Source organism: Ambystoma mexicanum, chromosome 2p, assembly GCF_040938575.1.
Source record: "Ambystoma mexicanum isolate Mex_15411 chromosome 2p, UKY_AmexF1_1, whole genome shotgun sequence".
Classification (NCBI taxonomy): Eukaryota; Metazoa; Chordata; class Amphibia; order Caudata; family Ambystomatidae; genus Ambystoma; species Ambystoma mexicanum.
The window spans coordinates 1071275947-1071299436 of NC_090923.1; the positions used below are offsets into that span (position 1 = coordinate 1071275947).

The following is a 23490-nucleotide window of genomic DNA, read 5'->3' on the forward strand; positions in this document are numbered from 1 at the left end:
AAGTGAGTTAAGGGAAATTTACTACTCTCAAAACAGATTTCACTTAATACTTCAGCTAACTCCTCTTTATCTTTCTGGAAATGTATCTGAAACCCCCTATTCTCCAAGGAACCTTACTAATGTGAGGTACAAAATGTGGCAACCTGACAGTCCCTGTACCGTTGCCGTTGGAGAAAGTTCTGCGACTGGTGCAGGGTTCAGAATGTGGATCCTTTTTCATGTGCCATTCCTGTGGTTCTGTCTTTTTTGCTTTCGTTAGCCCACAAGGTCCTGCAAATGGGTACCATTAAAGGTTACTTGGCGGCGCTGTCCATATTTAAGCGCTCGTCTGAGGAGTGTTCTTATTTTAAGGTTCCTTTGATTTCTCAGTTTCTGAAAGGGCTCACTAATGTGTTCCTACTGTCACCTTTCTAGGTGCCCGGTTGGGATTTGAACCTGGTTCTAAAATTCCTAATGGGTGTTCCATTTGAGCCTTTACATTCTTGTCCTTTGAGACTGTTAACCTTTAAAACTGTATTTATAGTTGCAGTTACTTCCGCTCGCTGAGTGAGTGAGTTGCAGGCACTTTCTGCTAAGCCAGGGTTATCCTTAGGGTGCGTCCTTCTTTTCTTCCGAAGTTGTGTCGGAATTTCATTTAAGCCAGAAGGACATTCTTCCGGCGTTCTATCCTCCTCCACATCCAGGTAAAGAAGAGGAGAGGCTCCATAGGTTGGATCCTAGGAGAGCTTTAAGTTTCTACATCTCACGCATGTCCCGGGACAGAGTGTACGAGCAGGAAGGTGGTAGGATACGCTGGAAGGCGTTTGGAACAAGCTGTTACTAAGCAGACTTTGTCTAGATGGATTATCTTGGCAATTTCTGAATGTTACCGCTTGGCGGGTAAGGACCCTCCGGTAGGCTTACGGGCCCATTCTACTAGGGGTGTGGCTGCCTCGACTGCTCTACAGAGGGGTGTTCCCATTCACATTTGTGAAGCAGCCACATGGGCCTCTATCCATACTTTTATTAAACACTACTCCCTGGATTCTATCCATGGGCAAGATTTGGCCTTTGGCAAGGCAGTCCTTTATTCTGCAATTTAATTGGGCATTCTAAAATTATAAATTATAAATTCTTTTCCCACCTCCATACGTTGGTACTGCTTTGGGAGTCTGTCATAGATGTGGAATACGTCGGAGGAACCAATCCCCTCGAAGAACAAGTTACTTTCTTACCTGGTAACGTTCTTTCGATGGGATGTTCCGACGACGTATTCCACATCGTACCCTCCCAGCCTGCCGGTCTACAGAATTTCTTATGCGATTGCAGCTTACGTGTCCGCAAGGCTTTCTGTAGTCATACTGGCAGAAGATTGGTGTCACACGTTCTGGGAAAAAACTACAACTGAGGCTACGGCGTCATGCATCCTACTTATAACATCCGGTGACGTCGGCTCGACGGAGGACCTCGAGGACAGCGTATCGACGCAGACGCCGAAAATCTTCCGAAGCAGCACAGCTGTGGTGATTCCCTGTCATAGATGTGGAATACGTCGTCGGAACATCCCATCGAAAGAAGGTGACCAGGTAAGAAAGTAACTTGTTCTTTTGGACAATGAGCTTGCTGCTCAGTCAAAGGTTACCGCTTTGAAAATCGGCCTCGACCTGCATTATTTTGGAACCACATGGCATGGGCATCATGACCCCTCGCTGCGATTAGTCATAAAAGTTTGTTTTGATAACTCTTTATACCATTAAAGGGAGAAAAGACACGTATGTGAGGTCTGAAAGCCCATGTCATTGTGTTTCTTTTGTCAAAATGCATAGCTAACACACACTCACTGAAAGGTTGCATATTGATCAAATCACATCACTATAGCTTGTTTACCATTTGCCTGGTGTATTACAAAGGTCTGATGTTGGAGTCACCACTGACCATGTAATCCTAACAGGACAGCGTTCAGTGGGCGCTTTTGATTTCTTTCTTGATTCTTGCAATACATGTTCATTTACCTTCTTAAAGATAGTGGCATACATTTTTTTGGAAAATGACCAGGTTAAAATACATATCGGCACAAATATGGCCTAGACCACCACATCACCACAGCCCCATCATTACCATTTTCCTCAGTTCTGAGCGCATTATGAGCCTTGTCATGTGAGTTGAGACGGAGGAATGCTTTCATGGGTGGTGTCACAAATCTAGGATAGACCTGAGAAATATCTCACCCCCATTGCTCTGGATACTTCAAATTGAATGTACAATCTGTCCTGCCTGCTTAAGTCCAGTGCCATATGCAGAAGGCAGGTGAAGGATCAAGCGAAGCAACAACTCTTTTTTTTTATTTATTTATTTTTATTTTTATTTTCTTTTTATTTTCCAATGAAACAATACAACAGTGTCATTTTCGAAGCAATTATATGATTATATTAACTCCCCCTTTCCCTCCCTGCTTCCCCCCCTTAGACCAAGACCACATAGGTGGGCTGCAGTTCAAACACGACGGGGTTCAATGCTGGCTGTCCGAGTCCTCTCTGGAGGGGCTGTCTTCAATGCTATAGAACAGTGACGTAGTGAGGGCCACCCATTGTAATAGGTCATCAGAGGTGCCTGTGCTTTGTTGTCGCTGCGCCAGTTCCCATGCCCGTGTTTCAGCTGCGGACCATCTTTGTAGGTCCGCCCACCAAGTCGTGATGCTGGGGGCTACGAGGCTCTTCCAGGCCATCGCGATGCGTCTTTTAGCCAAAATGTACATTAGGTCCTTAAGTCTGTTCAGGGGCCTGTTCTTCTTGCTCCTAGGGTATGAGCCCAAAATGCACGCCTTGGGTGATTGCACGTCCAGTATAATGTTTGCTTCGGCTGCTTTCTCATTGATTAGGGTCCAGAAGGCGTATATGGCCGGGCAGCCGCAGAACATGTGAGACATTCCGGCTGAGAGTTCACGGCATTTGGGGCAAGGCACGGCGCCCGTGCTACTGAATCTGGAGATGACGTCCGGGGTGAGGTAAGCTCTATGGATGATGTGGAACTGAATGAGTTGGAAGCGGGCGTTCCTGGATACCTTTTTGTGGTAATATGTTATGGTCTCCCACTCTTTGTCTCCGAACGAAGTGCCGAGTTCTTGTTCCCATTTTGCCTTGCTTTTAAGCTCGTGTTGCGAGGCACAGTTGAGCATGATCTCATAGAGCCGCGAGGTTTCGTGACCGCCTTCTGCCGTGCTCAGCAGGTTCTCAATGGCCTCGTGCCCAGTATTGAGGGTCTCTATCTCGGGCCAACGTTTCATGAGGTTTTTCACTGTCACTTCATGCAGGAGAAATTGGCCTGGTGGCATTCCTGCAGTCTCTTGCAGTTCCACAAACGGTAGGATGCCATGGTCGTCTAGTAGGTCTCCCAGGGTGGCGATGCCAAGGGGTTCCCATAAGTTCCTGATCACCTTCTGGTCTTCTGGCCTGGTCGAAATAGTAGCGGCTATCGGGATATGGGGGGAGAAGGGGTCGGCCACTTTGGTGAACATGCAGGCTCTTCTCCAGATCCTGGTGCCTAGCGTGATTAGGTATGGATTTTGTTGTTTTGCGTCTAGCTTGATCCAGAGTAAGTCCCTTAGCAGTGTCTGGGGGGGTCTGAGGGTCGTAATAGGCGTGTGTCCGAGATGGGGTCATCGGCCATCCATTGGATCACGTGTTTCAGCTGGCCTGCTAGATAATAGAGTTCGAAATTGGGTATTTTGAGGCCTCCTTTGTCGTACGGTCTTTGCGTTATATCTAGGGCGACTCTGTGTCTTCCTTTGTGCCATAGAAATTTTCTGCAGAGTTTGTTTAGCTCATTGAAGTATTGCCGGGGGATGTTGTACGGGACATTGGTGAAGAAATACAGTAGTCTCGACAATGCTACCATTTTGAGGAGTCCCGCTCTGCCGGCCACCGAAAGGGGCAATTTGCTCCAAAAGTCCATCGATTTAATCAAGCCAACTTTGGTGTTCTCGGTGTTCAGTGCATGTTCAATTCTGGGGTCGCAATGGATCTTGATGCCTAGGTATTTAAATGAGGTGGGCTCCCATTTGAGGGTTAGTGCGGGGAGGTGTTCTACCTTGATGTTGCTCAGGGCGGCTAAAGGGTACAGGCAAGACTTGTCGTGGTTGATTTGGATCCATGTGCATCTTTGAAACCCCCTCAATGTCTCCAGTATGTAGGGTAATATGTGTTCGGGGTCTTTAAGATAGAGGAGCATGTCGTCTGCATACATGGAAACTGAGTGGGTCACCCCATTTATTGTTATGCCCCCGTCACCGTACTCCTGCCTGGAGTATGCTGCGACTGGCTCGATGGCTAAAATGTAGAGTAAGGGGGGAAAGGGGGCAACCCTGTCGGGTCCCTCCTGGAGAGGTTCCTTTTGTCAGAGAATGTGTGATTGGTTTGCACCCTGGCCATGGGGTCTGTGTTGGTGAGTTTGACCCACTTTAAGAAAGCTGAGCCGAATCCCATCTTGGCCAGTGTGGCGTGGAGCCATTTCCACCGGACCGAGTCAAAAGCTTTGGAGGCATCCAAGGACGCCACCGCGCATCTATCCGGCCCGCCCTCAGTGCTATATATGACGTGATGCAGTTTGCGCAGGTTTTCCGTGATGGATCGACCTTGCACGTACCCGGTTTGATCTAAGTGGATCAGGTGCGGGATGACGGCCTGTAGTCTCCTTGCCATTAGTGCCGTTAGTATTTTATAGTCCACATTTAGCATGGACAAGGGCCTGTATGAGCCGTAGTTGGTGCTGTCTTTGTTGGGTTTTAGCAGGGGGATGATGATGGCCTCGCGCATGGAGTCGGGGAGGCGGCCCTCCTCGTACGCCTCATTGTATACCTGGAATAGTAGTGGTGCTAGTATGTCTTGTAGGTCTTATAAAATTCCCCATGAAGCCCGTCAGGCCCTGGTGTCTTCCCTGAGGGTAGTGACCTGATGGTTGCTGCGACCTCATCTGGGGTAATGGGGCCATCCAGTGACTCCGCCACATGTTCTTATAAGTGAGGCAACTCAATGATGTCGAGGGCATCTTCAATGTCCGTGTCAGTGGGAGGAGTAGGGTCTGAGTATAGGGCCTGATAGTATTCTTTGAACGCTAGGTTAATCCCAGCTTGAGTGTGGGCGTTGGAGCCGTCTATGCTCTTGATTTGGCAGATAGGTGATCTGGGGGTCTTGCGCTTGTATAACCACGCGAGCAGTTTCCCAGGTTTATCCTCCAGGGCGTGGTTCCTCGCGGTGTAACTCGCGTAGCTCAGTTTCCCCAGCGTCTCCCAATGTTTTTGGCAAGATTGTTTAAGCTCTATTATTTTGTGCATATGGGCCGGGTCAGGGGATGGCGTTGCCTCCAGGACTTTCAGCTATATTTCGGTACGCCCCAGCGGCAGCAATAATTTCTCCCCTCATTACAACCTTGTAAGCCTCCCATGCTGTGCGTATGTGTTGAACGCTGTCTGTGTTAGTTTGCCAGTAGTCTATTGTGCCTTGCCTGATTTGCTCATTGAATGCGTTGTCTAGCAGTGCCTCGCTTCTGAGTTTCCAGGTCGGAATAGGGAGCCTGGGGGTTGTTGGTGTCCATGTGGTAATCAAGGGAGAGTGGTCTGACAGCACCCTGGCCAGGTACTGCGTGTTGTTAAACAGAGCCGTCTGTTCCTCACTCACAAATAGGTGATCGATTCTGGTGTGGACTTTATGTGGAGGCGAGTAGAAGGAATAGGCTCTGGTATCGGGGTGTTGGGTTCTCCATAGGTCTTTCAGGGCAAATTGGTGTGTGAGGGAGTTTAGTATTTTGGCGGGTGGGGAGGGGCTGGTATGCTTGTTGTCCGATCTGTCCATGCGGGGGTCTAGGGTGCAATTGTGGTTGCCTCCCCATATTATTATGGCTTCGCTATTCGGGCTCAGGCGGGTGTATAGTGAGCGAAAGAAGACGGTGGCGTCGTGATTGGGGGCGTAGGTGCTGATCAGACAGAGGTCCCTTCCTTCTATGGTGCCTTGCATCAGGGCCATTCTGCCTTCATTGTCTGTTTTGGTGTGGGTCAGGGTGAAGGGGATGGAAGGTGCGATCCATATCAAGACACCCCTCGCATAGGAGGAGTATGTGGAGCCTATCGGGGTTCCCCTCCAGACTTTGGCTAGCGCTGCTAGTTTAGGTGCGTTAAGGTGGGTCTCTTGCAACAGGGCGACTCCTACTTTATGGCGCTTCAGGAAGGAGTGAATTCGGTGCTGTTTGACGTAACTGTTTAGGCCCCTTACATTCCAGCACATTATTTTGATGTTGTCAGCCATGGTCTGAAGACGAGTGCGGTTCTGTGGGTGGGTCGCAAGGCAGCCCCGTGGTATGTTCTAGTCTCCGGGGGGTCCCGGGCAGTCCCATGACGATTCTACTGCCAGTGGTCTTGGTCTGTTCCCTGTGTAACTTCAACTAGGTTCCCTGCATGGGGCTCCCTTCCCTATAAACGTAAACTTTTAACACTACTGCCAACAAAACCCGTCTAGCGAGGTTTCCCCCGTTCTGACTTCCCCGTTTCTGCTCCATTAGGCCCAGGCCCCTTGGTGCCCTACGGGCGGGTAAACTACCCAAACAGTTCCTGGGGGCAAGAGTGGTGCAACTTCTGGCGGTGCAACTATGCAGAGTTTCGTGCCTGGATTGGCTCCTGATGCATCATTATTGCCGCTTTCGTAGTGTGATACAATTACTCTAATGAGCGCTGCCTGGGTGTGGCTGGGGAGGGGGTCTTCGTGATTTTGGTTGTTGAGGTATGCGCTGCTTCGGTTCAAGGTCGGGGACCTGCTCCCTGTCCATCCATTCACTGACCTCCACGGGGGTCTCGAATAAGTAGGCTCGGTTGTTGTTCAGGATTTTCAGTCTGGCCGGGTATAGTAGCATATAACGCAGGCCTGCGTTCTTCAGTCTGGCTTTGATGTGATTGAATTGGGCCCTACTCCTTTGGACTTGTAAGGTGTAATCTGGATAAATGGCGATCTTCGCAGAATCACGTAGTATGGTGCCGTCCTGTCTTGAGAAGGCTAAAATGATTTCTCTATCCTTGTAGTTAAGCACTTTGGCTATGATGGGTCCTGGCGGGTTTCCCGGGGGTGGCCGCTTGGCGAGGGATCGGTGGGCTCTCTCTCTGGTGAAGCCTTGTGATAGTTTCCCTGCTCCAATTTCATGTATGAGGAGGTTTTCGACATAATTCGTGGGGTCATTACCTTCGATACCCTCAGGCAGGCCAATAATTCTGATGTTACTTCTGCGGGCCCTCCCTTCTGCCTCATCCTGTCTTCCAGGTTCTTTACCTTCTGTGTTAGGGCGTCAACTTCTTTCTGGAGTTGGGTCTTTGCTTCGGTGTTGTCTCGTACCTGGGTTTCTAAAGCTTCTGTTCTGCAGGCTATCGAGCGCACGTTCTGCCTCAGTAGGTTCAGATCAATGGCTACAGCGTCAATTTTATTTTCCATGGTTTTCTGGAGCGTCATAATGGCCTCTAATAGCTGCGAGTTCGCCGGTTCGGGAGTCTCCGCCCGATGTCTCCCTGATGGCAGTGTCAGCATCTGGTCTGAGCGACCCAGTGGCCATAAAGGACTCCATTGTGGTCTGCCTGTGTTTGGTTCGGGCACTTTTGGTTGACATAGCCTTGGGTGTGGGCAGGCCCGCAGGGTCTTTTCAAAGGCTTCTTGGCGGTGGTTGAGACTGCACGCCCCGCTGCGGCGCAGCCTCCGGGGCTATCTAGGGCCAGTCTACGTCCTGTGCTTCCCTCTATGACAGGCGAGGTGTAGATTGGTGGGGGCGGTGGGGTGCATGAAGCAGACAGGGCCTCCGTGGTGTATGCGCCTTGCAAGAGGAGCTCCTTAAGTTCAAGTTGGTGGGGAGGCCTTCAGTATCGGTGCTATCCGAGTACCCAGAGTGTGCAGGCGGTGTGCTGCGTCAGTTTTCGGGCTAGCAGCGGTCCCGCAAGCCGCAGGGTGTCACTTTGCCTCCTGCGCCCAAGGTGCGGGGTGCAATCACAGTTTGGAGGTGTTGATGAACCAGGGCATTGCCGGAAATGTTGGTGTACTGGCACAACGTGGGGGCCGTGATGGTTGTTGGCCCTGCCCCACTCATTCCCACGCCTCTGTCCCCAGCCGCACCTCACAACTGGGGCAGGTGGTGATTAAGGCCTTCTGTGGCGGCCTAGCTGAGCTCTCCGGGCCTCGCAGCTCAACGCTGAACGCCGGGCAGAGTAAGCAGTCACTAGGCGAGCTCGCGGCGGGGCCGGGTGGCCAGCACCTTATGTTTATGGGCTGCGCCAGTGGTGTCCACGGGGCCCTCCCTTCCCCGCTCCTCACCGTGGATCCGTGGGTCACACAGCTGGCTCTCTCGGTGCGGCCGCGCAGGGCCGGTCGAAAGCCGCGACAACTCCTAACCAGGCCAGTGGAGTGCCGTTCGCTGTCCTAGGGTGTGCGAGTCTCTTCTCCAAGGACCCCCGAGGCGACGCCGCTCCCGTGTCCGCAGGGGTCTCCTCCGCTCCTCCTCGCCCCTCTTCCACGGCCACTCCGTTGGGGGTCTGCAGTGCGCTGGGTCGGGGTTGCAGTCTCCCCAAGGGAGCCTCGTTGTGTGGTCGAGGCGGGGTCAGGACGACTCCGGCCCCTTTCCCACCGCTTCGGCGGGCAGCGCAGGCCGCTCTCTGCTTTTGGCGCTTCTTGTCCGCGGCCACTGCCGTTGGTTTCTGTTCCGGCTCCTCTCCCCCACGGTCCGGCCTCCGCTCGGAGGGGCTGCTTTCCCCTGGTCCGGATCTCCTGGTCTCAGGTCTCCGCTTCCACCACGACTGGAGGGGGCCAGCAGGGTCGCGCGGTCTCTGTGTGGTGGGGAGGCTCCAGCAGAGAGACGGAACCCTCCGCAGCTGCCATTGTCTGGTTGCGGCAAATTCTTTCTTCACGGCGCGACGGGTTTGTGGTGGATCGGAGCGGCATCAAACTTCGGCCTTAGGTACCCCATGCTTACGCTCACGGTCAAGTTGATTTTCTGTGGTTTAAGTGCAAGGAAGATTGTAGTTGGCGGCGGATCGCTGAGCGTATTATACGGAGCAGCTTAGAGCATGTCTGTCCTACATGGCGGTTGGCCACGCCCCCCAAGCGAAGCAACAACTCTAGTGCCAATGTGTAAATCTACACAGAGGACAGTGGGGGGCAGTTTATATACTAGCACAAAGCACTGATAGGCCCAGTGTTCATACAGTCTACAGAGATGATGTTTTTTGTGGACATGCATCAGAAGGGCATCCAGTTCATTCCCCCTTTAAATTCAGGGATGTGTAGTTTCCCCATCTTTCAAATTGGTGGGAAAACTATTGGCTGATCTTTAACCCAATTCTACTGATCAGAGAAAGAGCGGTCACAGCATCAAAGCTGCAAATTACTAATGTGGCCTCACTTACCCTATGCTCTTGTCTGCAAACACCACATCCAACAGTGGAAGATCCAGAATGTGCAGCCTTTTCAAATCAGATTGAAAAGCTCACTTAATAGCTGCGGGCCCTAAAACAGTATACTGCTATAAACAGCTTGACGGTTATTATAGTTCAATTAAGCTGTTCACGGTATCTAACGGTATACCGTTACACCCCTATGCTGTGAAATCGCTATCTCAGGCAGACAAATGTTCTCCCATGATTAGCCCTTCTCAGGCCTGCTGTGACTCTCTTGCCCAATTTTTTTTCTTCTAAAATGGAGGTCCTCCGTAATAGTATCTTGGACTCTGCCTCTGTTCCTGCTCTTGATGGGCAGATGCTAGACCCTAGTAGTTCTGCTACAGTGAACAAATGGTCTTCTTTTCCTCTTTTTACAGAGGAGACGTACTGGCCGCCTCAACGTATCCGATCTGGTTCTCCTCAGGATGAAGTACCTCTTGTTTTCATGAAAGATCTTTGGTGATCTTCTAACGGAATTCACTTTGGCCATTAATGAATCCTGTCAGACTGCGGTGATCCCATCTGCAATGAACATTGCCACCGTCATCCCCCTTCTGAAAAATCCTACCTTAGATCCTTCTGTTCTTTCAAATGTTCGGTGCTCGATGATATGGTCCGACTGATTGATCCGGGGGGGGGGGGGATTGCGGTGTCCTGATATTAGATCTGTCAACAGCATTTGACACCATAGACCACCTCCCCCCTGCTCACCCGCCTGTCACAACTTGGCATATCGGGCCAGGTCTTGACTTGGTTTTCATCTTTTCTGGCTGATCGCACCTCAGGTGCTGTCTCTCTCTTCCTGTCTTTCTGGCTCCTTCCACCTGTCCTGCGGTTTCCCACAGGGATCCGCCCTGTCACCCATTCTATTTAGCATTTATATCTGGCCGCTGATCTCTAATCAGCTCCCTTGGCGTCAGGTGCTATTCCTATGCAGACGACACCCAGTTTTTCATACGGTTAGACCTTAATCAGATTGAGGTGTCGTCGTGTTTGCATCAGTGCCTGACTGCCGTGGGTGAGTAGATGAGCCAGAATTGGTTGAAACTGAATGGGGAGAAGGCTGAGGTGCTGGTGGTCGGAACCCCTCCAGATCCCACTCTCTGGGTCTCTTCTTTTTGGCCTGCTGCCCTGGGTATCCTTCCGGTGCCTTTGACCAAGGTTAGGAATTTGGGAGTGATTCTTTCCTCCTACCTCTCGATGAATGACCAAGTGTCCTCTGTCGGTAAGATGGAGTATTTCCACCTAAAAATTCTAAGGAAGATCCTCCCCTTGCTTACGGCTGGTGTTCGTCCCCCGGTAGTCGCTGCCCTTGTGTTGAGCATACTTGATTACTGTAACTCCTTGTATGTGGCTCAGCCCAAGGGCATGATCCAACGGCTGAAGCGCTTGCAAAATCTTGCCGCCAGGGTAGCGACAGGCTCTCAATATGGGACCCATATCTCCCCTGTGTTACAAGCCCTCCACTGGTTCCCTGTCATGCAGCGGATTAAGTTTGTCTCTGTTTATAGTACACGGGGCGTTGCATGGATGCCCCCTCCCCCCACCCCCGAGTACCTCCAGGTGAAATTCACTCACTATGTCCCCACTCGTTCTCTTCGCTCAGCTTCCGCCTGCCTGCTGTCGGTTCCTATGTTCCGCAGGTCACGCATTGGTGGAAGTGCTTTTTCTATTGCAGCCGCTCAAATGTGGAATGGCCTCCCTCTACCAGTAAAAAATGTGTCTGACCATTTGAGTTTCAGGAAAGCGTTAAAGACTTGCCTGTTCCAATTCCCCAGTTAACGCCCCTTTCTGACTCTCCTCCCTCTTTCAGCACCAAGATACCTCTGGATGAATGTTGCGCTCTATAAATTGCAAAAACATAACAACATAACATAACCCCAAAATCCAGTTTGCACTGGGGGGGAAGGTTTTGATCTCCTGCCTTCAAACATGTCTCTAATCTTATGCTGCCGCCTCTAACCCCCCCCCCCCAACCCCACTCCGTCCTGCCATTTAGCAAACCCTTTCCCTGTCGAACCCCACCCTGAATTGTGGATTGCTGAAACTCTGTGTGAAGGGTGATGGAAAGGTGGTTGTCCTGGAGCTCGTCGCCACCGCGTCCCATAAATTCCCTACCAGGGATTCGATTTCGCTGCAGTACATGTTATGGGGTCTCTCTTCCCTGGGCAGCCAAAGGACCTCGTCCTAGATGCCCCACCACCACTGCACTGCCTATTTCTCTCCATTTGTTTTCGCAGTCAGCCTTCAGTCCCTGATGACTTTGATCTGTGCTGCGTGATAGTAGGTGATCGGGTCTGGCTCTCCCATACCACCCTTGTTCCTGGGCGACTGCATTACTTTATTTGAGATTCTTGTTTTTTTGCGGTTCCAGATGAAGGCCCTCGTGAGTTTCCAGATTGACCGAAAGTAATGCATGTGGATTTTTATGGGGAGTGCCATAAATACATATAGCAGATTTGGCAGGAGGACCATTTTCAGTACATTGCTTCTACCTATCCAGGAAATGGCCAGGGGACTGTGCAGCAGCATGTTCCTTATGGATACTAGGAAAGGGGGATAGTTGGCTGTGAATAGTTGGCTTATAGTTTTAGTGATCTGGATTCCCAGGTATTTTATTGCATTGGGGACCCAATAGTATGGTAAGCTAGATGTTTATTCCTTTTCCCTTTCCAGCGGTACAGTGAGGTTCAGTATTTCCGATTTTGTTTGTTGATTTTTAGGCCAGCCACCACTCCGAAATAGGCTAAGGCTTTGTCTATTGCGTGGAGGGATTTCCACAGGTTGGTTATCAATTGTAGCATATCATCGTCAAATGCTGCCACCTTGTGTTACTTACCTCCGAACGGGATTCCCTCTATATCTATCCAATCTCTTATCTTGCTCAGTAAGGGCTCTAGGTGGATGGCGTGTAGGAGTGGGGACAGAGGGCAGCCCTGCTTTTGTTCCTCTCATTACTGCTACTGGGTCTGACAGATCTCCATTGATTAACAGGCAAAGGGAGGGATTGCGGTAGTTGCCAGCTATTTTGGCCATGAAGGCTTCCCCAAATCCCGTTTTGAGCATGGTATAGAACATGAATTTTCACTTCACCCTGTCGAAAGCTTTTTCTACATCTAGTCCGACCAGTAGGCCTGGTGTGTATGTTTTTGTTAACTTTTTAATTATGTGGCCAATCATTTGGGTGATGTCGTGCATCTGTCTACCTCTTATGAAGCCTGACTGATCGGGGTCTATCAACTTGGGGAGGAGATTCTCTAGTCGAGTTGCTAGGATTGTGGTGTAGATCTTAGCATCTGTGTTGATGAGCACTATTGGTCTATATGAGCCGCATAGTGTTGGGTCCTTCCCTAGTTTGGGTAGCAGAACTAGTTTTGCCTCTTCCATTGAGGGTGAAATCCACCCCCCACCTCCCCCCCGCCAGAACATGTTGAAAAGAGTGGTTAGGCGTGCGGCCAGATCTTCCCTCCGTCTGGGCCCGGGACTTTATTGTGTGGGAGTGACGTGATGGCTTTGCAGACTTTCTCTATGGTGAAGTCTTTCTCTAGTTCGGCCCTGTCTTGGTCCGTTATTTTTGGTAGGCTACAGTGTTAGATATTCTAGTTGGGCCTGACTCTTAGGGTCGTCCGACTTCTATTTGGTTGAGTAGTATTTCGTGAATTCCCTTGTAATGGATGTTTGTTCAGAGCTTTCCTCCCCTTCTAGTGTCCTGATCTTTTAGTATGGTCCTATCATTTTCCTCTTTTCTCAGCATTTTAGCTAGCAGCTTGTCTGCCTTGTTCACTTTCATGTAATATCTCTGTCTCAGGTGCATTAGGGAGCGCTCTGCTCTACTGGTTTGTATGATTTTAAGTTGGCGCCTTCATTCACCTGTATTCCCTTATAATTACACCTGTCGTCCCTGCTGCCATCCTGAGCATAACCGCTTTCAGTTTGGCTTCTAAGTCTTCCTCTAGGAGTCTGTGTTCCCTATCCCTTCATGTCTTTATTGCTATTATCTTTCCCCTTATCGTGGCTTTAAATGCGTCTCAGATTGAGCAGGCTTATTTTCTGGCTGTCATTGGTTTGAAAGAAGTTCTCTATCCCCTCGCATAGCTCCCCTTTCAGGATCTCATCTTTGAACAGAAACAGAAAAACTCGGAGCAGAAACCTCTCTCACTGCCTTCCGAAAAAAACTGAAAACCACCTTGTTCAACTAGCTCCTCCTACGACATCATCTCCTCTTCCTTTCCTATCTTCTCCTTACCACTCTCTTGCAACTAAGTAATGACTTCATTGTATGTATAACAAGTCATGTCTGTAACAAGCGCCACGATGCCCTACGGGCTGCATGTGCGCTTAACAAATGCAAATAAATAAATAAATAACATGTGTGCTGGATATTTACATTTCCATAGCCCCCTTGATTTTAGTTTCCATCTTATTTTCGGTGTGATAGGGGCATCGTTGTATAATGCTATTACTCCCACTTCTATGTCCACTACTTGCCCTGATGAGGATCTTGAGGGTCCAGATGTAGTCTATTCTGGATGCTGATCTGTGTACATGTGAGTAGAATGTCACCTCTCTTTACCCTCCAGGCGTCTACCAGCGATGGGTTGTCATTTTTTCCTGCATTTCTTTCAAAGAGTTTGTTTTGGGAGTAAGAGATTCCAGCACTCCTGTCCCTTTCTGGCTCCCACGCTAGGTTAAAGTCTCCTGTTAGTAATATTCTCCCCTTCGCGAATCCCGCCAATTGTTTGTGTTGTTTGGATTAAGTGGTCTTGTCTTGTGTTAGGTTGCATATATGGTGGCCAGAGTGATGGTCTCTCCCTTTCCCTGGAGGAGAATGGCGATATACCTCCCTTTAGCATCTCTGTTGACATCTATCGTCTTGAGATTTGAATTATTCTGCACTGCTATTAGGACCCCCCTTTTTTTGACGCATCGTTAGATTGTTGGATCTGATTGTAATCTTGCAGTCATATCTTGTGTTTATCTTTCTCCTGTACAGGTCTCTTTCAGGGTGATCCGGTCTGGGTTTTCTCTCTATTGGAAGTGTTCAAATGTTTTCCTTTTTATTGCCCAGTTTAGGCCTTTAATATTTAGTGATATGACTTTTAAGTATTTTCTCGTTGGCCATTATTTCAGGGTTTTGATTTTGTGGACCTTAATTTGCGAGCGTGCTTGGCTGGAATTGGACCCGGGTCCCCCTCTCGTCCTCCTTGCCATCTCCCTTCTGTAACGTTCCCGCTTCGCCCTTCCCCCCTCGCTGGTTAGGCTCAACCGGCCTCTGGCCCCTCCTAAATCTCCTCCTCGGGGGTTGAATTACCTTTCTCTCCCAGCTTTACCCCTTTCCGCACCCCCTGACCCATGTCTCGATCCCAAGAGTCCCTCTCTTCATTCCGCCCCCCGCCGCAGTTGCTGTGCGTGACCTCTCCCCAGGTGTTTTTTTTTTTTTTTTTGTTTTTTTCCTTTTCTTCCCTCAGACTTGCATTTAGGTGTAGGAGTCCCTTTCTGGGGAGCCGTTTTCCTGTGGGTTTTTCTCTGGCAGTGACCCTAGGCCCATCGTGCCCTTCTTTTTCCTTGATTTCTTTTTTTGATTCTTGTATGGACCATTCCGACGCCTTTCTTTTTGACTGATCTTTTGTTGGGCCCTCGGCCTCACTGCTGGTTGAGTCGCACTCTATTCCCAGGATATTTGCTCCTTCCTCTGCTGGTGATTCTCCTCTGCTTGCCTTCAAGTTTGAATAAAAGGCCGAAGGGGAAGGTCCATCTGTATTTGATACCTCTTTTCATAAGCTCCTTCACTACTGGACACATCAGCCTTCTCTTAGTGAGTGTGGCTTGGGGGGGATCCTGATAAAGTTGGATAGCGGAGCAATTAAAGTTGAGATGCTTTGCTCTTCTTGCGGCGGCCAGGACTTTCTCTCTGGGTATATTCATGCATGGTGACCTGGTTTTCTCGAAGTCTTGCGCCAGGTTCATTTCTTTTAGGCCCCACTCTATGAATCCAGTCTACCATGTTTTCTGACAGGTCCGCCGCATCCATCAAGTCTGCAAAGGTTTGTCATATTGTTTGAGGCAATTGCGCCTCCCCCACTGCTTCAGGGATTGCTTTGACTCTATTTGCTCACCTCAATCTGTTTTCGAGGTTCTCGGTTTGGATCTCCAAATTGTGTGTAGTCCTAGCTAGGTTCTCCATCAGATGTTCCATTTTGTGATAGTCGTCGGCCATCTCCTGCAGGGCTTTCTCGTTTGTGTCCACTCTAGCTTCAAGCATGTCTAGTTTTCCCTTCACTACCTTTAATGCCTCGGCCAGATCTTCCCTCACTTTTTCCAATTGGGATTGGATAGTGTTCACCATCCTATCGGCAAGTTCTGGAAGCATTGTTTGAGGAACCTTTGTGTGACCGCCTGCTCGTCTGGTATCTCCTCTTGTGGGGTCTTATCGTCTTCCCTGTCCGCTTCCTGCTCCATCTCAGGGTTCCCCCCCTTTCCCCCTTCTTCCTCCACATTTTCTGTATTGCACCCTCTGTCATTTTTTTGTCCCTTTTGTGGGGTTCTGGCAGTCTTTTCCTCTGTTTTTTGACATCCTGCCTTGTGCCTTGGTCTGTTATTGTGGGGCGGGGAGGAGGGAGTGGTCCCTTGCCGTTGCTCCTTTTACATCTCTAATCTCCTGGTTTTAGGTGTTGTTGGGGGCCATAGGCACCGGGCACACCTGCCTGCAGAGATAGAGGCCTCCTCTCCTGGCCCCTTTCTGCCCTGTTCCATTTCTGGTAGCTTGCCTCCAGCATCTGATAGGGTGTAATGTTTGGTGCCCTGTCTTTTCTATTAGTTCAATCAGGCAGGGCCTCTTCTCCCTGTCAAGTGTACTCTTGCTCCTGTATCCAGGTCTCCGTGGCTTCCCGGGGGAGGAGGTGGGGGGGGGGTCTCTTGTTGTGCCTGATGGTTTTCCCCCGCTTATTTCTCTGGTTGTCTCCCTTTCAGGGTCGGGTCCCACATCTCCTGGTTTAAAGCGCTTGTTGCTTGCTCTTGGGTGGTCGCCCTCCTTTCTCGTTAAGTGTGGGCTGGTATTGGGGTGCTGGTTTGGGGTGCGGGTCACTGCGTCCTTCTGTGGAGGGTCTAGAGCCTTGTTTGCTCTTATCGCGTGCTGCCTGCCGGGTTTTGGCATGGGGTCTTTGGGCGGAGATTGGGGGGGGGGTACAGTCTTACTGGCTTCTTCGGTGGGCGATGTCTGCTCTCCCCGGCCGAGTGCCTCCTGGTGTGCCCCGCTTTTTGCCTCACTGGCTCAGATGCTCATGCTCTCCTCCACGGGGGCGCCCGCAGTGTTGGCTGTCTCCCTGCTGAAGCTACTTGTGATCGGTGGATAAATGAGGCTACAACCCCTCCAGCGTTGGCGCTATGGGTTGGTGCGCGTGGGCGGCCCACGATCGCACCCTTAGGTCACTGGCTGCTTGGGCCTGTAGACTGCCCCTTCCATCTTATGTGCCGACGGTGTCCAACGGGAGGTTCTGCCGCTGGGCCGGCTTTGATGAGTCCTTGTTTCCGCAGTATCTGATTGCCAGATTGCTACCTGGTGAGGGGTTTTCCAGCTTATTTGGTGCCTTTCAGTGCAGGCGGGGACGGAGAGCACTTCTTCACGGTGTTCTCGGTCCAGCGACCATCTTGCAAGACTTTATTTTGAACAGTATTTTGGTTAAGAGAAATCCCACACTTAGTTTATTTATAGAGGTGAGGGTAAGCATAGGTTTTGGGGCACAGACCTAACTTTGATTTGAATTTGCAGACTGCGGGCCCGATTCTTAACCTGGCGCAGTGAACGTGCTAAAGAGCACGATTCACTGCACCAAATGAGGACGCCCAGGCTCCACCAGTATTTTCAAGTAGGCCTGGGCGTCCTCGTAGTGCACAACAGTGCACCTTCAGAATTGCGCCTGTTTTAGATAGAACGGGCCTGAAATCTTGGCAGCATTTTTGTAAAATAACTAAATATTTGTTATTTTACAAAAATGCTCCTGCGAACACAGGTGTATATGAACACTTTCCTATACACCAAGGTAAGCAGCTTCAACATTAAAGCTGCTTACTTTGGTGTATAGGAAAGTGTTCATATACATCTGTGTTTGCAGCAGCATTTTTGGAAAATAACGAATATTTTGTGTATAGTGTATAGGAAAGTGTTCTTTCATTTACACCAAAGTAAGCAGCTTCAACGTTGCAGATTACAACGTTGCAGATTACAACGTTGAAGCTGCTTACTTTGGTGTAAATTAAAGTGTTCGTAGTGCGGTGTATATGAACACATTGGTGTGAATGAAAGTGGTTATATACACCAGTGTGTTATATATGAACACTTTCATTTAAACCAAACAAGGCTTCTTGTAGCACTCCTCCAGTATAACGGCACCAAAATGGTACCGTATATGTGCGTGATTTCAGCGCACATATAAAACTGGAGGAGTGCCACAAGAATACCCTTCTAAAAAGCCAGGTAACTAATGTGGCGGTTGCTAGGTTGGTTTCCAACCCATTTTAGCAACTGCCACATGTATTCCGAAAGTGGCACATTCCTACCGACTTCGGAAGAATGCACCACCTTCAGACTAGAGCTTAATTACCGAAAAGGTCGTTAACCCTTTTAACAACCTTTTCGGTACTTAAGACCAGGTTGCGAATCGGGCCCTCAGACTTTCCTTAGTTTTCTTTAGAATATAGAAATCCACACTTTAGATATAGGGCATTTTAGGCCTTACACCATCCTGACATTTTAATGAAGCTTTTTGAAAGTTCTGTTGTCTGTGTCATCTCTTGAAACCATGCCTGTCTCACAGCATATATCGATTGATCTGAAAACCAATTCCAATTCATCTTACCTTTTGGATTTTTCACATTTACACATTCGAAACTCACGGCTCGGAAACTTAACTGTCATCTTGTCCTAATCCTATCCATTGATCCATCGCCCTAAGTTTAAGTGCCCTTGCAGTAGTAAATCGGATCACCCGCCCCTCAAGTTGACAGCAACATGTCAAACTGATATGCTCCACCTCTTCTCATGGCGTTGGTGTACAGCATAGCCAAACACACCCTGTCTTCACCTATGTCATTACGTTTCCTAACGCAAAACCACGAAGATCATCAAACACACATACACACCCAGCATAAAAGTTTACTTTCTTTTCACAAAAAAGAAAACGACCACTTTTAAGAAAATACTAATAAAATCAGGATTTTACCAAGTTGCAACATTTTTAAATTCCAGTTAAACATAGAAGATGCCTCATAGATACCTCCTGGGTTTTTATTTGCTTTTAACTTGATTTCTTTGTTTCCACATTAAGTTGATTTCCTTTTAGGGGCCAGGTTTTCATAGCGGGCTGTGGCGGTTGACTGCACGCCTTAAACATCTGATTCACTTTTGTTTTTTTTACTTATTTTGGGTACTTTATTGTGTTCCTTGTAGCCATTTGGCTTGAGGGTGCCTGGCCTCCATCAGCACACCGGAGCATTCGCTCAGTGCGGGTTGTTTCCATTGAAGATATGCATGCACTGACTGCTGCAGTTTTTCCTTGCTGTCTATAGGCAGCATCACAGGATCGGTTTCGACAATACCATGTGCCTACTTAAACTGGCGACTAGCATGGAGTGCAGCGGGAAAAAAACATGTTGTGCCCAAGTTAAGCCCGTCTGTGCTATGGGCATGTCCTTATGCCTCTTATGGTGATTCTAATATGCTGTCCTCTGAGGACATACTGCTTTTAGCACCCTGGGGTACAGTCCTACCCCTCCCCGCAAAGAACGCCCCCCCCCCCCACCCGCCATCCCTACCTTAGCTAATGGTTTATATAAAGGCTTGCTTATTAACGCACGCTCACTGGTCGTGCACTCAGTGTCTTGTTACGATCTATTTGCTGAACTAAGCCCAGACTTCCTTCGCGTGACTGAGACTTGGTTGAGTGAGTTTTCTGGCCCCACTATTGTTGCGACTCTGCCAGACTCCTATTAGATTATTGTTCTCGATAGTTTGCCGGCCCACCCTGGTGGTGGGGTCGCTGTTATTTATAGGTCACACTTCAGTCACTTTGGTGCCTCTTGTGCACGATATTAAGCTGGAAGCCTTAATGGTTCGCTTTACTATCTCAGCTTCATTAGCACTTGAAATTCTGATGCTATACTGTTCGCCAAGGGGCTTTTCTCTTTTCTGTGCTCATTTCTTCAAACTGGCAGCTAATTTGAAGATCACATTTTATAATTTACTGATCGCTGGCGACTTCTGTTATGAATATAATGCCACCAGCGGCGGCTCAATTCTTCGGTATAATGTGTAACTTGCGTTTGGAACCCGTTCTTTAGGTAACCCACTGGATCTGGTTTTCACAGCCAAACTGCTGGCCACTGTTCTCCCCTCCCCCCCATTTGCGATTTACGTGGTCTGACCATTTTATTGTTCATTTTATAGTTCACACTCTGACCCCTCGGCCGGCTTTAGGTGTTTAAATGTTCTCAAACGTAGTTGACATAAGGTAGCCAGGCAGGCTACCAGAACGCCATTCAAGATAAATGTGGGGTGGATTTCTCTTTCCTGACAGACATTTATCTCTTTAGTCAACCCCCTTGCTCCGCTAAAGCTCTGGAAGACGTGCTATCGGCCTACCAACTCATGGTTCAATGAAGAGCCTTAAAAAGTGACAAGCTGAGCGCAAATGGCGGTCCACCTCCTCTCCCGATGACTAGCTTGAATTTCAGCAAATCAATAAGCGGGACCAGTCTGCTATTCCCTCAGCGAAGTGTGCTTTCTACAGTAATAAGGTGGAAAATGCTCTGAACCAACCTAGGGAGTTATTTTCTCTTGTGCAGCCACTCTCTTCAATAACCAATGCTATGGCAGGTGTGATCTCCACACAATCACTGTGATTCCCTGTCCAATTTCTTTATTAAAAAGATTGATAACATTCAGTACACAATCATGCTATCTGGGCTACGAACTAACGATCCTGACACGGATCCTCCATTAGTGACCCCGCTTGAGATTTGTTCCATTTTACCATCGTTCTTCTCGGCCGAGGAGCTACTAAACGTCTTAAATCGGCCTCCTCCTTGAACCCTATTCCTCTGAGCATTTTTCAGGAGATCATGTCAGAGATCGTCTCTTGGATGTTTCTGGCAGAGAACTCTTTTTGCACATCTGGCACTATTGCAGTGGAACTAAAACAATCTCTTATTATTCCCCTTGTGAAGAAACCCTCCATGGATACTGCTATTCCCGCTAACTTTCGTCCTTTCTCCCTTCGCCCCTTCTTTATGAAACTGCTGGAGTCTCTGATTTCTCCTCTCCTTGGTTCCTTTTAGGAAAGCTCTCATTTTCTGAACCATTTTCAGTCAGGATTTCGGTCCGGCCGTGGCACAGTGTGTGTTCTGGCCTCTGTGATGGATGATCTTACTCGGCTGGTGGATCAGAGAGGAGTGGGTGTACTGATCCTTTTAGCTCTGTGTGGCCTTTCTTACGGTGAACTTGCTCCTGAGCCACCTGTCTCTAGCCACTCTCTCTGGGCACATCTTATCTTGGTTTGCGTCCTTGGCAGATAGGGGCCAAACACTGGCCATCTTCGTTCTACTCTCAATCCAATACGTTATATTGTAGGGGTCCCCCAGGGCTCCTGCCTTATTCAACATCCATATCCAACCTCTTGTGTCTTGCTTATCCACTCTTCTATCCTACTAAGCCTAGAGCATATCTATTGATTCAGAAAGTATTAATTTACTTAAGGTTATTAGTGGGGTGCCGGGGAGAAAACCAACCCTGACTCTGGGTTGTACTAAGTAATGTAAGAACAACAATCTCAATAACTTGGAAAAGATTTATAGACAACATTTTTGTCGTTTGGAGAGGAACTCGATCATATCTAGACAGATTCCTGGAATACATCAATTCTATACATGAACGGATCAAATTTACAATGGAAGTGGGGACCCCCAAACTACACTTCGTAAAATGTCGAATTGCAAATTGGAGCAGAGGGCCTTATAACCAATATTTACCACAAACCGACAGATGTAAATAATTCCTTACACTACTTGAGTCACTATCCAGAACACTTGAGGAATAATTTACCATACAGTCAGTTTTTATGACTTAAGAAAATAATATCATCATCTGACACGCTGAGAGAAGAAAACCTGTTGATGTCTGTGAAGTACAGAATAAGAGGGTATCCGAACGAGGTCATAATAAAAGCCAAAGAGAAAGCAGAAAAGCTGGACAGAAAGGATATTTTGGTTTCCAGGAACAAATCAAAAGAAATTCAGTTTTTGTATGAATTGAGATACTCGGCACAGAGCCATCACATAACGAGAATAATAAAGAAAAATTGGCGTATCATCAAACTGGACCCATAACTGAACAAGCTTTTTCCTAATCTCCCGATTATTGCATATAAAAGGGGTCGCAACTTCAAGGACCAGCAGAGAGACCACATATAGACAAACGGCAGACACTTAAAGAAGAAAACTGGCACATTTGCTTGCTTAAATTGTTATAACTGTAACAACATTATGAAAGGGGGATATGGAAGACATCCCAATAACGGAAACAAAATTAAGCTGCATGACTATGCCACATGTGACTCCAAGTCGGTTATTTACGGGCTGAGTAGCCCTTGCGGTATTTACTATGTCGGACAAACCAGTAGGAAGGCAAAAGAACGCTGGGGCGAACACGAGAGCAACATTAGGACGAACAATGTAAGATCACCAGTAGCACAGCATTTCGCTCAGTACAAGCATACCATTGCCCAATTGAAAGTTGTGATATTGGAAACAGTAAATAAATCTGTGAGAGGTGGAAATCATGCCAAGCACATGGACCAAAGGGAAATGTTTTGGGTGGAAAAATGTAATAGCTTGACGCCCAGTGGGATGAATGAGGAGTATAGCTTGGGATCTTTCATATGAGTAAACTGTACATCTGTTGTTTTTGACTTGTTTGAACTTCCTCAAATGTATTGTACCTCTCGAGTTCTGAGAATTTTGTGGCATTGCCCGTTCTCTAGAATCAACTAGGAGACAGTTGTGTATGGTCTGTATAACACAAGACTGTGGGCATGATTTTGACTAAACATCTGGTTGCACCCATGTAGATTACTCTTGGGTTTATGTATCCGCCACATTAATATTAGCAGATTGCTGCTAAAGACATATTGCATCTATAAGAGGTATCCTCTATACCTTGCATATGGACTGTACAACGTATTTGAAAACATTTCAACTAACATCGATATGATCTGTTATGCCTCTATAACACTGTCTAAGAGTGAGGGTTGAACCCCTAAATTATATTTAGATTGACTAAATCAGTATGATCAGATGACTGATAAGGACATATGGCACATTATGACATTTTAAATGATCTAGAGGGCTAGCCTTGTTAGGCAGAATCCTGTGCAGTTCCCTTGGGGAATACTGCAAAAAGATTAAGACTACAGGAGTAAGCAGTAAACCCAATTGGTAGCAGTCTGCACCACCCAGATTTACCTGGTAGCTGTGGCTGAGCAGTCAGGCTTCTCCCAAGAAGAGTAGGGCAGTATGCAGACTATACACAATAGGGCCAAAACACAGTAGAGCAAACAAACACTGACCAGAGCTTTGTATAAAAAGTATATCGTTATTTATTTAAAACCCACTTTAGGTAATACACTAGCACACTCAATGAAAAGTAATCTAAAACGCAGTCAGATAAGTATACACACCTCCCTTGATAACTATCAGACAAGTCAGAGTTAAAGCACAACTATTTGTTAAGACAGAAGTGAGCGCTTAACCTAGATGGCACTCCAATAGTTTAGGTTAAAAAGGGAGAGAAAAGGCAGAACATAGAATAAAACAGTTCCCAACACTTAAGAGTTCAGAGCAAGGGGAGAAAGGCAAGTTATACTATAGAATCAAAGTTCATAGGCTAGGCCCACTTTAAAGGGAGCCAAGCGAAATGTGCCCAGGATCACACGGTTAAAAGTGCACTGAAAGTCTTTGCAGAGTGTTCAAAAGAGGTTGGGGTGTGTCAGAAGATATAGTTAGAAGGT

At 48.1% G+C, this 23490-nt stretch overlaps 1 protein-coding gene across 6 annotated transcripts in view; it reads left to right on the top strand.

Annotated features, from left to right (window-relative positions):
• Positions 1 to 23490, top strand: part of MUS81 (MUS81 structure-specific endonuclease subunit) — a 1262762-nt gene that overhangs the window by 114393 nt on the left and 1124879 nt on the right. The window contains exon 1 of one of the 6 annotated variants that reach the window (XM_069645009.1): positions 2863 to 2983. The exons of the other annotated variants lie outside the window; for them this stretch is intronic. The gene's annotated coding sequence lies outside the window, so the exon portion shown is untranslated. Of the gene's footprint in view, positions 1 to 2862; positions 2984 to 23490 lie in introns of those variants that run through there. 6 annotated transcript variants of the gene reach the window in all.